At 43.5% G+C, this 13,915-nt stretch overlaps 1 protein-coding gene across 1 annotated transcript in view; it reads right to left on the bottom strand.

Annotated features, from left to right (window-relative positions):
• The window catches only part of GPR4 (G protein-coupled receptor 4), a 35,357-nt gene extending 22,963 nt beyond the window's left edge, over positions 1-12,394 (bottom strand). The window contains exon 1 of the mRNA XM_066581502.1: positions 12,247-12,394. The gene's annotated coding sequence lies outside the window, so the exon portion shown is untranslated. The remainder of the gene's footprint in view (positions 1-12,246) is intronic.
• Between the last annotated feature and the right edge of the window lie 1,521 nt (positions 12,395-13,915).

The following is a 13,915-nucleotide window of genomic DNA, read 5'->3' as shown; positions in this document are numbered from 1 at the left end:
ATAAAAACATTATATGGATCAACAAATACTGCCATTAAAAAGTAAAACATCCTACAAAAAAAAAACCCTCACACGGCAGCATTGACAAAACAAGAAAAGTGTCAGGGGTCTTTGAATGCAGCAATAAAAAAATAACATTTCTATTTTTAGCTTGAAAAACTTGCAAAAAACCCCAAACCTATATAAATTTTGTTTTGCTGTGATTGTCTAGAATTAATTTTACATATTATTTATATTGCACGATGAACACTTCTTTAAAAAAAATTGTGCCAGAATTGCACTTTTTGGTAATCTTGCCTCTAGGAAAAAATGGAATAAAAAGCAATCAAAATATTATATGTTCCCAAAAAGTGGATAAATGAAGACTAGAGATCATCCCACAAAAAACAAGCCCTTATAGAGCTCCGTCGATGGAAAACTAAAAATGCTATGACTCTTGGAATGTGCCAACACAAAAGCAAATCTTTAAATAAAAGTTTTTTTAGTGTACAAAAATAGCAAAACATAAAAGCTGTATAAAGTTGGTGTTTTCACAATCGTGCCGACTGAAAATAATGTTATCACATGATTTATTTTGCATGCCATAAAAATGAAATCCCCCCAAAAAATGGCAAAATTTCAAATTTTTGCCCGCTCCAACTTAACAAAATTAATAAAAGTTATATAATGCATGATATTTTTCCTTAAAATGATCTCATTAAAAAAAAATACAACTTGGCCACAAAAAAACAAGTCCCCATATGGCTATGTCAACGGAAAACTTAAAAAGTAAACAATGTGATGCTGAAAAAAACTGGAAAATTCATTCATTAGTGGTTTCTTTACTAAGGGGTTAAATAAAATTCTGATCCTACAACCTCAGAAAAAGAGTTGTTGTTGCTTATCAGGCTAGAAGGGTTTATAAAACCATTTCTAAAGAGTTTGGACTCCACCAATCCACAAGACCATTATTACCCTCCCCAGGTGTGGCCGACCAATAAAGATCACGCCAAGAGCAAGGTATATAATACTCGGCGAGGTCACAAACAAACCCAAGGTAACCTTAAGCAACTAAAGACCTTTCTCACATTTGTTAATGTTCATGAATTATCATCAGGAGGACCTTCAACAACAATGGTGTGCATGGCAGCTGAATCTCAAGAGAACATGGGTCATAAAGTGAGAGAATGACCTAAAGTCTACAAGTCCTTCAACAAAAGAATGGTTAAAGAGTAATAAAACAATTGTTCTGAAATAGTTAAGTTAAAGTTCTGACCTTAAGCCTATAGAAATGTTGTGGACCTGAAGCAAGCAGTGCATGGGAGGAAACCCACCAACAACATAGCAGAGTTGAAGTTGTTGATGTCACAGAGTAGGGGGCAGGTTTATTTGGGTAGGGCTTTTGATGTCATGGATAAGTGAGAGGTTTGCCATTTATTGTTGTTCCTGTTAGCTATCCAAACAAAAAATCATCAATATCGTTTCCAGGTTTTGTGAATTTTACTTGTAGCGAGATAGTACAGCATTGTAATACTGCTCAGGTCTCACGGATCATGTGATGTCCAAAATTATAGAAGATAAATAATCTGCAGTCGTTGCGGGTCTGTTAAGGGGGTAAAAAACTATTACGTCCTGTGAAGATTTGGTTGATTTCCTGGACAACCCCTTTAACATAGTCCCTGATGCCTCTCTTGCCTGAACAAGGGGTAATGAAGGATGCAGCCTCTACACACCTTGGAGCTCATATGCATAAAACACTGTGTATGTACAGTGTTTTATACGCACCCATAGAGAACAATAGGACTGCACCACTAGTGTGAGCGAGACATGCGAATATCAGTGTATTTTAATTGTGGCAATGTACCGCGTATTATATGTGCCTACATCACATGCATAATATGCAATTCAAATATGTTTGGGTGAATGAGCTCTTAGTGTAACAGGTGGATGTGTTCTGATGGCGCGGTCATGGCAGACTGAAGCAGTTTGCTGCCGCAAAATCAACGTTACTAAATGACAAATATTAATTTTATTACTTCATTCACTGGAGGGTTAAATACTTACGCGTTGCAGAACATTCTATGATACAGTCTGACTTAAAACATGTGGGCATAATGCCCACAGTGGCACAGACTTGTATACTTTTCATCTGCACAATGCCTGCTCCATCTCTGCAGACGCCAGTACAGGCCTTGATTAGGCCTACTGGCCCCCTCTCTCATGAGCGAGCCTTCTGGCTGAAGAGATAGATCGGGTGTTGCCGTTTACAGACTATATGACACTGTGCCAGAGTGGGCATTAGGGCTTTGTATGCTTTAACTCTGACGGTATCATACAATGTCTTGCAGCCCTCCTATGGAGTAATGTCATTAATATTTTTTATTTAGTATAGTTTATTTTTCTGCAACAAACTGCCTCTACCTGTTACAACTGTGCCATCACAACAACATCCACCTGCTGGACTTGGCATACACGGCAGGATGGCACAACTGGTGGCAGATGGGGAAAGCAACAACCAAGCCTCCGAGGACTTTACTAGGTTGCTGCAGACAGCGACTGAAAAAGAAGGGGGAAATTTAAAAGGGTATCCTCACTCAAGTGCTTTATTAGACCTACCAAGGCGGAGACCACTGGGCTGACCAAATCCTCCTCTTGCCAGACATTGACAATCACTGAAAACGGCCATATACTTACTGACACAGGAGGGAAAACGTGTACCAACCTCAGCATGCAGGCAGCCATACTCTCGACAGACATTGAGGTGCATGGGTGGTTCTGTACACCATCCAGATAAGCCTGGGGCTTGACTGCCCATAAAAGAGTACTGGAGCTTTAAAGAGACTGATGATTACTGGGGCTCAGATGTGTATGGACATCCCTCTCATCCATGGCCTTCTTCGAGCAGTGTCGCATGGCCACTATCAATCTTCTTCTAATGGTGTCTGATAATCCTGTGAGGGCAGGATTGGGTCAGCCCAACAGTCTCCTCTTCAGAAAGTATAATGAAGCTCCGGCCTAGGGGACGTCTTCAGTGGTTCACAATACTCTACACTTCAATATTTGAAGATGGAAGTTTCATGACAATTGGGAATACTCCAACTGTTCTACATTAATCACTTTTGATCATAGATTTAGCTCTAACATCCCTGGAGGTATTGCCATCAACCCAAGATCTTCTACTCTCTCCCAGCGGAACTGCAGATCACTCTGCTCTAATACTTAGTGTCTCTGCAAGTCCTCCATCCATATTTAGAGTTTGGCGAATGCACATGGTTTAGCTACAAGCATCGGATGTGTCTTCAGCGATTTAAGCTGCTCACACAGGGTTTGACTATGCAATGTAAGTCATCTGACACTCATACCCAATGCTATAGAGCAACTATGGAGGGGCTTATATAGCAGGCGAGGTGTCGCAACAAAGGCAACTTTAAAGTAGATGCAGAAATGATAGCTGAGGTCCAGGAAGCTGAGAACACCTATAAAGGGACCTTCACATGGGACTGAATAGGCCACACTACGAGCTGCGGTAAATTCTGCACTAACAACTACAGGCCACCTGCAGATTTTGATGCAGAATTGAAAATGGCTTAAAACATGCCTGCAATCCGCATTAAAATCCAGTTAGACCAGTAGATTTTAGTGTGCAATACCGCAGCTGTGGATTTGGCTGCATCCTGCAGTGCAATTCTGTCCCGTGCGAAAGAGCCACGTAGACACCACTTCATACATGTTTAGAGAGAATGCTTAAGCTCTTTTTAGACTAAGCGCTTTGCTCCGTTAGACGAGTGCCAGTGGAGATTAGTGTTTATTTACTGGGTCTTTATACAGAACAATTTAGAGCTCTGACCATTTCAATCTCCACTTCCAAACTTGAGAGTCTCTTTATTTGTCGGATGTCTTCGACCCCTGACCAGTGCCACCCAGTGCGATGAGCGGCTTCCAGATGCCTTCGGCCAAAGCTCCAGGTCAAACAATCGTGGCGCATTATAACAGAACATGGTGCTTCTTGTCCACGTTTATCTGTAGATCTAAGGATTAGGCTTGTCCCCTTTGCTCATCTTCGTTCTGGACTCGGGACAGTCTCATCTGGTTTCAGCCGACTCTTATCTCTCTTATCTTTCCTGGAGAGTCAGACTGGAAATTGGAGCTTAGAGGAAAACAGTTACCAGGCGATCCAGCAAAGGCAAACAATGCGGGATGAGAGGCAGGGCCAGGCCCATAGTTATAGATACGTCACATTCAACATGTTCTGTACCTGTGCATGTCTTCTAAGACCAGGGTGCACAACATGCGGCCTGCAATGTCATTCTGTGCGGGCCCAATCATCTAGACACAGAAATATCTATGCGTGCCTGCTGACATGTAGTTTTCATGTCAGGGTGAAGAGGCGAATAGCAGGGCAACAGGAAAGGACAAGTTTTAAGGGTGCGCTGTGTAGCCATGTCTGGGTTGCTATATGTTAGGATAAGTACTAAGGGTGCCCTGTGTAGCCATGTTTGGGTCCTCTATAAGGACAAGTACTAAGGGTGCACGATATAGTCATGTCTGGGTGTCCTAAATATTAGGACTAATTCTTAGTATTATTTATAACACCAGTATTTCTGGTTGCACAATGCGCCACTTACTAATGTAATATATAGTGAAAGAGATTGGAGTTGGTCAAAATATTTCTGTGCAAATAGTAAGCTACTGGCATTATTTTCAATTTTCCAGAACAGTGCAAACACTTATGAATAAGAAAACATCATTAAAGTACAAAATAGCAATACTGACATTGCAACATTTAAACCTGTGAACATTCCGAAGGGATACAACCAGTATTTCTGGTGGCGCACCACTTCCTAATATACCATGTAAGGAATTCGAGTTGGTACAGATATTTCCATGCAAATAGTAAGCTATTGTCATTATGTACAATCTTCCAGAACATTGCAAACAGTGTTCTACTAACTTCAGCAGCTCACTGAGGAAACATGTTGGCTCGTTGCTTTTGCATATTAGCTGCATGTAATTTACGAACTTCAGCTGGTGGCTGAGGTGAAATCGTGGCTTGTCGCTGTGTAATGTAAGCTGCGTTAGCTTCACAGCGGCATTGAACCCTCTGTGGTGACATGTTTGCACAACAACAATTGTTAGTTCCAACACTGGACAACGGTTCACAATGAGATGAAGGCTGGGCTGGTGTTGGCGGTATTAGCACTTGAGATTACATGATATCACGTTCACAAGATGTGAAGATACAGGTGGAGGACTATTCTTCAATGTTGTTGGTCAATTTGCACCACCAGCTATGTATGTGTACATTTGTGAGGTGTTATTTATTGGACTCTCCACGCAGGTGTGCAGCTGTGTCACAACCAGCTGCAAACTGCCAGACTTAGTACTTCTGTATCCATAGCAACTGAGGCCATGGGGGTTTGTGATGGATGTAGTCCGTCCATAATCCCTCATTCAGTGCACAAGGATGAAGGAGCTGTGATGATGTCACCGTCATGTCATCATGCTCTGCTAGTTTAGGACCTGCAATGACATCACCACCCTGTGATCAGGGGCGGAGCTCAGAGACCATGTGACTGATCACATGATGGTGACCTCATCACAGGCAACACAGCTGCTATCAGGCCTTGTATTTTATATATGCTTTAGGACCTGCGATTATATCACAGTCATGTGATCAGGGAGCGGAGCCTGTGAAGCACTCTTACACATGCTCACGGACAAGTGGTCGTTACCACTTTGAGAAGTACTAAGGGTGCACTGTGTAGCTGTCTGGGTCACTTCCATATTAGGATAAGTACTAAGGGTGCACTGTGTAGCTGTCTGGGTCCCCTATATATTAGGAAAATAAAGTCTCTTGACCAATTTGGCACTTCAGAAATGAGTATATGAATGAGAGGGAGGCATCATGTATACATGCAGCTCTCTCCATTGTAGTTTAACCCCTTAATGACCAAGCACGTGAATATATGGCACATGGTCCTGGGCTTTAATCCCAGGCGATAGCAGGACAGCATGACATTAAGCGAGGAGAAATGTGCCTGCAATCGAGGAGAAGGTTGGGTCCTCAGCTGTCAGACACAGCCAAGGATTCGGAGGAGAATGGAGAAGCGATTTTTAACCACTTCTGCCTTCTCCTTTCCAGGCTACATAGCGCTCAATGAGTGCTATATACTAAAGAGTGAAAGTGGAAGTATTACTTCCACTATGTAACCTGGCGATCACGTGATCACCGATTACCCCCTGCGCATATATCTATATTACCCTCAAGCTTGGCCCTAACAACCAATCAGGTTGAATCAGGGAACCCAAACAACTAATCAGGTTAAATCAGACAACCCAAACAACCAATCAGGTTACTGGAATTGTGAATCAGAACCAATGAGGTGGAATTGCTCCATAGTACTGAGCTTGAGAGTAAGAGGCTAATATGCACCCCCTGCCACAGCAGAGATGTATCAGCTCTGTTAGTTATTACTGTCACTGCAGGGGGATGTTTTACTCTGTAACTGGGGTTCCTATGGATGCAGATCCTATGGATGCCCCAGCTACAATGGAAAAGTGTAAAATTAAAAAAAGACAAAGTGAATGACCCCTAGAGGTCTTATATGACATCACAGTGGACATAGATGGTAAAAAATATTTACAAAAATAAGTTTTAAAAAATTACAGAATAAAACAAAAATCTTATATATAAAATGCTAAATCTGTTTGTTTGTTTGTGTTGTATACAAATCCACAATTCTGGTCCGTTGTGAGTGAAAATTTGCATACGCGTTCTTCAGCACCAAGCCACGAATACTGGCATAATTAAAAATCGAAAACTCACTGACTTGCCCTGTAATTTTTTGTTGCCAGTAACAACCAATCACAGCTCAGCTTTCATCTTTTATACTGCTGAGGTAAAATGAAAGCTGCGCTGTAATTGGTTGCTATTTCTTATACTGCTGAGGTAAAATAAAAGCGGTGCTGTGATTGGTTGCTAAAGCTCGGTTGTCATTTCTTACATAGCTGAGATAAAAATGATTGGACTGCTATTCATAAAATCTTTTTGAAAGCCCAATTTTCAATAACCAATCCCTGTGCTTAAAGCGCAGTGCAACACACAGTTACATCACCTTGTATATACATGAAAATGAAAATGACTCAAAGCCAGCGTCGTATGCACTCTAAAATCCTAAACTATCCGATCGTGTTAGGAGGCGACTTCAACATGTGTATGGAGCCCCGGCTGGATTCCTCCACGGGACGCTCAGCACTAGCCAAGGCAGCCATCCGCAAAGTACAAAAGATACTCGTGAGTATGGATCTGATCGACCTATGGCGCATCCTCCACCCGGGTAAGCGAGATTACAGCTTTCACTCCACAGCGCACAATTCGTATAGTAGAATCGACTATATATTCATTTCACATGGTTTGCTCGATGGGGCTCCTAAGTGCTCTATGGACATATTCTTATGGTCCGACCACTCCCCGATATACGCATCCTTGGGCTCGGGGGACACCATGGGGGGGACACATACATGGCGTCTCAATGAAAACTTACTTAAAGACACCGCATGCTTGCACGACATCAAGAAGACCATAGAAAACTTCAAAAAAGATCACAAGTCAGACCCCACGAGCGCCCCAATAAAATGGGAAACCCTTAAGTGTGTGTTGAGAGGGGTTTTCATCTCACATAGTGCAAGGATCAAAAGGGACCACACCGCGCGCCTCACCCAATTAATACAAGAACTTAATTCAAAAGAAACCTCCAACAAAGCAGCCTCCTCCACTATCCTCCAAGCGGAGATATCAGAACTCCGGCATAAAATACTAGATATCCTGGATCAAAAAGCTCTCTGCAGAAGAGACAAACTGAAAGCCAGCTACTACGAGTACGGCGATAAGAGTGGCAGATGGCTCGCCAGAGCGTTACACCCGAGAGCAGCCCACCCGCACATACACTCCATCAATTCCTCAGGGGGCGGGCGGGTTCACTCCCCACAGGAAATAGAGGAATTTAGATTATTTTACTCCACATTATACAACATACGCGAGACTGGGACCGAGACAGAAACTCAACACGCACAAAAAATATCGGAATATCTGGACCTCTACGCCCCCGGGTCCCTCCCACCGGAGGAATCCGAGGGACTAGAAAGAGATTTCGAACCAGACGAATTCAGACAGGTACTCTCAGAAATTAAAGCAGGGAAGAGCCCGGGCCCGGACGGGTTCTCCCCGAGATTTTATAAAATATGCGGAGACTTGATTATAGACATTATGCTCCAAGCATTCAATGAGGTCTCCGGAGGCTGCCCCTTCCCACCCCAGGCCCTTCAGGCACATATAGTTCTAATACCCAAACCAGGAAAAGACCCCCTGTCGTGTGGCAGTTACCGACCAATCTCACTCATCAATTGCGATCTCAAAATTTTCTCCAAAATGATAGCGAATAGATTGAATCCCGCGGTCCCCCGGATCATTCACGGAGACCAGGTGGGCTTCGTCTTGGGGAGGGAAGCAAGAGATAACTCCATAAAGACCCTGGTCCTGATCGATCGGGCTAGAAAGGAAAGGACCCCACTATGTCTGTTATCTGTCGACGCTGAAAAAGCGTTCGACAGAGTCAGCTGGAAATTCTTAGAAGCAACCCTCCGGAAGGTGGGAATGGGCCCCAGAGCAATAGCATGGATACAGGCCCTTTACCACCGCCCCTCGGCACAGGTCAGGGTCAATGGTAAGCTGTCGGCCCCATTTGAGGTGAGGAATGGCACACGACAGGGGTGTCCCCTATCCCCCACGTTATATATCCTGGTTATGGAGGCACTCGCAAATGCCATCAGGAATAATCCATCAATACGCGGAATACGGAGCGGAAAAGAGGAACATAAACTATCACTTTATGCAGACGACCTCCTGCTATATGTCATCGAACCCCGCATAGGCTTCCCCAACATCATGCAAGAGTTTGCAACCTTTGGTAAGCTTAGCAACTATAGAGTAAATGTCCAAAAGTCAGTAGTGCTGAATATTACGATCCCACAACAAGAAGCTAGGAACATAGCCACAGCCCTCCCATTCCAATGGGGAAGCGACTCAATTAAATACTTAGGGATCCAGATCCCACCCGACCCAACCCAACTATATGAATTAAACTATAAACCCCTGTTGTCAACTTTGAAAAAAGATCTGGAGGGATGGGCAGGAGGGTCACTATCATGGTTCGGTAGAATGAATGCAGTCAAAATGGATGTCCTTCCACGGCTCCTATATATCTTTCAAACCGCACCATGCAATCCCCCGAAAATCTTTTTTGACAGACTGAGAAGTCACATACTCCGCTTCATATGGAGGGGAGGAGCTAAAAGGCTTAGTTACAAAAGCCTAACCAAGCCAAAATCCAAAGGGGGGGTAGGCCTCCCCGACATATATCTTTACCATAAAGCCACAATCGGAACCCTGATATTAGATCTATACCACCACAGGTCAGATAAATTGTGGGTGCAAATAGAAGAAGAGAGCAACACCTTCTCACCAAAAGGGGCATTCTGTATCCCGAAGGGGGTCAGGGGGGTTAAAGGGGAGAGGGTGGAGATCTCGGCCCTGATGGTCACGCTCCTGGGGGCATGGAAGGGGGGATGCTGGACGTCCATCCCGGGTCCCCTCACCCCATTAGCAGGAAACTCACAGATCCCGGCAACGCTGGACACTCGTAGTCTGGGATTTTTGCCCTCTGGGACTGAAGCAAGGGTGGGGGAGGTGCTGGACGCGCAGGGCATCCGTGACCTGGCGAGTTTACAGGGGAATGGGGGGACTCCCCCGGGCTCATGGATGCAATATCTGCAGGTTCGCAGCTACCTGAGTAAGATAAGACCCGAACGAGGGTGGAACTTAACGCTCACACCATTCGAGAAACTATGTGACATGGAAGAGGCACCTAGACATACTGTGTCATTATTATATGGTCAACTACTAGAAGAGTGATTAGGGGACCACACCCCCAGGTGGATTACCGCGTGGGAGGAGGCGCTGGGTCGACCCATCCCCGGAGAGCTCTGGAACAAGGCATTCCAACACACCCACAAGATGTCGGTGTCCAGTAGGTTACAAGAACTGAATTTTAAAATCTTGTCAAGGTGGTACATGACACCGGAAAGACTCCATTCTCTCTTTCCAGCGACACCAGACACCTGCTGGCGGTGCCATGGGGAAGTGGGCTCGATGCTACACATATGGTGGGAGTGTCCCATGATTACACCCATATGGAAAGACACAGAGAAGCTATACGAGAAGGTGAGCGGGCAACCGCTATCTCTGACACCTGAGGTGGCACTCTTGTCTATCCCGCCACCCGGCACCCACTCATTTAAAAAAGGCCTACTGAAATTTTTCATTATGGCCACAAGACAAGTAATTCCCAGATTCTGGAAGCAGGACACTGAAATTTCCAGAGGTGCGTGGGTGGGGGCGATGGACGAGATTGAACGACTAGAGAAACTGAGGACACAGATCGACATAACCAGACATGAGAGCTTTTACCACACCTGGGCGGTCTGGATAGACGCACGTAACTCACACTCATTCACTAGGTGGCTGCGGAATGGCAATTATGACTGACCCAACGACGCCACAAGTGGTAAAACTAGACAAGGGGTCCAACCTGGAGCACCCCCCCCCCCCCCGACACCCCCCTCCTCCATCCCAACCTCTACTTTCCACCCTCCCCTTTGCCTCTGTCTGTCAAGTAATTGAATGTAACAATTATATCTTGTTGGTTTTCATAAGTTCTCTTTTAATGGTTACAATAAGACGATGGAGAAGCGAAATCACGACTCTATCGCTTTTGACAAGATAAAGTTATATATATATATTGTAAAATCAATCAAATATATTGAAAGAAAAATCCTAAACTATACAAATTATATATGCAGAACAAATTGAGAAACCCATTCCCTACTTTATTTTAGTGTAAAAATAATTATTTAAAATAAAAACAATTATATATTTTTTTTAAAAATCTTTTTTTGTTTAGCTTTTTACCCCCTGATAAAAAAAACTGGAATAAAGACCGTGAAAAAAAGATACAAAAATTAGATTTAAAAGGCACAGAAAAAACACGGCAAAAATAATTTTTGTAGCTGAAGATAAACAAAATAGGGTAGCCAAACGACCAAATGAGTAAAATCCCTAAAAAGTGTGTGGTCCTTTAGGACCAAAGCTCCCTGGTCCTATAGGAATTATGAAATGATGGGCCATTACCTCAACATCCATCATCTACACTGGAGAGAGCCTCCTTTATTGTCTTCTCCTCTCCGGAGTGCTGATTGGGGGGAAGGTGACCCCCCATTCTCATCCTAGTAGGTGGCAGTGCTGGTAGTCGAAATGGGTCTTAAGTATATGCCGATTTATTGTGGCATATACTAAGGGCACATTTACACACAACGAATAGGCAACGCGATTTTTGCATCTAAGAAAAGTTTATTTGTTCCTGTTAGCTTTTTGTAAAATATAATGGGAAATAACTTTCATTTTGAAAAAAGTTTGCTTTTGTTGTCAGGACAGCGATAATTAAAAATATATGATTTTGAATTTCAACTGTTCCAAGGACATACACAGTGAGAAAAGAAATTACTTAGTCATGAGCCAGTCATTATACAATGCAGAGTATGTCCATACAGTTTAAAATTAAAGGGGTTGTCCCGCGGCAGCAAGTGGGTCTATACACTTCTGTATGGCCATATTAATGCACTTTGTAATGTACATTGTGCATTAATTATGAGCCATACAGAAGTTATAAGAAGTTTTTCACTTACCTGCTCCGTTGCTAGCGTCCTCGTTTCCATGGAGCCGACTAATTTTCGCTGTCTAATGGCCAAATTAGCCGCGCTTGCGCAGTCCGGGTCTTCTTCTTTCCTCAATGAAGCCGCTCGTGCTGGATGCCGGCTCCTTGTAGCTCTGCCCCGTCACGTGCCAATTCCAGCCAATCAGGAGGCTGGAATCGGCAATGGACCGCACAGAAGCCCTGCGGTCCACCGAGGGTGAAGATCCCGGCGGCCATCTTCAGCAGGTAAGTAAGAAGTCACCGGAGCGCGGGGATTCAGGTAAGCACTCTCCGGTGTTCTTTTTTAACCCCTGCATCGGGGTTGTCTCGCGCCGAACGGGGGGAGGGGGGGGTTTGAAAAAAAAAAAAAAACCGTTTCGGCGCGGGACAACCCCTTTAATGAAAATGTCTGGCTCTTTTCGATTGACGATTGTGTACTTCGTCACTTTCACGTACGTACCCCCAGATGTAGTCGCGCATTGTATTCTTGTTGTATTGTCCTTGATAGCGACGCTCAAACTGCTGCATATCTTGGTGGAACCTTTCTCCTTGCTCCTCGGAGAATGCTCCCATGTTCTGTTTGAATGTATGTAGCTGAGAATCTAGGATATGATCCTTGAGCGACATCCTGCAGCCCATAGCGGGGTATTACTTCACTGTCGTTTCCACCAACTCCACATAGTTGTCTGCTTTGTGATTTCCCAAGAACCGCAGCAGCAAAACTGTTCCCAGCTGCTTTCTGTACTTCTCTGAGCAGGTCAGGAAATGTCGGACATTCTATGATGCACTTGATTTGTAGTCCCACACAGATGCCAGCTTTTACCTTGGCCTCAGTCGGCTTCAGGAAGAAGTTTAGTAGATGTTTAGTAGATGTTTTCATTCTTTATCTAGAGTTGTGACAAACTGTTTCATAAGCCTGAGTTTTATGTGAAGAGGTGGCACCAGAATCATCTTAGGATCTACTAGGGGTTCCCACTTGACGTCGTTTGGTCCGACAGTGAAGTCAATATGTTCAGGCCAGTCTCATCGATGGTAGTGCTCAGTTTTGGTTCTGCTATCCCAAAGACAAAGATAGCAAGGAAACTTTGTGAAACCACCTTGAAGACCCATTAGGAAAGCAACCATCTTGAAGTCTCCAATTACTTCCCAGCCATACTGATCGTACTTCAGAACTTGCAACAGGAATGTGATACTACTGTAGTCCTCCTTGAGATGTGCAGAGTGACCCACTGGAAGGGATTCATGAAAAGAACCAGACATTTTCATTCATTTCGAGCTGTATGGACATACTCTGCATTGTATAATGACTTTGGCTCATGATTGTAAGTAATATCTTTTCTCACTCTGTATGTCCTTGGAACATTCTGAATTCAAAATCATATATTTTTAATTATTGATGTCCTGACCACAAAAGCAAACTTTTTTTTAAAATGAAAGTTATTTTCATGATATTTTACAAAAAGCTAACAGAAACAAATATCTTAGACACAAAAATCGTTTTTTTTTTTGCCTAGTGATCGCTCAAAATTTGTTCAAATGAGTGAGAGTGAGCAACCATCTTTATGTGTAAGCGCGAAGCCATCGTGCACGATTTCTTTACTTGTCATTTATCATTAGTTTCTTCGCTTGTCGTTATGTTTAAATGGCATTCAGTCATTTAGTCTTTCAAATGACTTGAGGGGATCAGTGATTGTTTGCCCAGATAAACACAATGACACAGAAGACAATGGCTTTTCTTACTACTAATTAAAAACCACCTGCAGAGAGATTCTTCACATGAACACATGCTCACCTGAGCAAACAACATATACAGTTTACACAGCTAATGAGGGAAATGACGAGGATTTCAAACGAATATCTTTATGTGTAAACGCTCAACTTTTGAAATAAAAAAAGTCATTGAGACGTTTATTTAGGCCCATTTAGACACAACGATTGTTGCGTGTAAATGGTCCTTTAAGATATACTATAAATGTCTCAGATAGGAATACGCTTGAAATACAAGTGTCCAGAACTGGTTCATTTTTTAATACTGTTCCAAACCAACATCTCATAAAAACGACTGAGATGGCGTCTCAGGGGTCAACGCAAAGTGTGGTCTCAGTAACATGGAGAACACAGCCGGCAAC

The sequence above is a fragment of the Eleutherodactylus coqui genome, chromosome 10 (assembly GCF_035609145.1).
Source record: "Eleutherodactylus coqui strain aEleCoq1 chromosome 10, aEleCoq1.hap1, whole genome shotgun sequence".
Classification (NCBI taxonomy): Eukaryota; Metazoa; Chordata; class Amphibia; order Anura; family Eleutherodactylidae; genus Eleutherodactylus; species Eleutherodactylus coqui.
The sequence above is the reverse complement of the archived record's forward strand: the minus strand, read 5'-3'. Positions and strand labels throughout refer to the sequence as shown.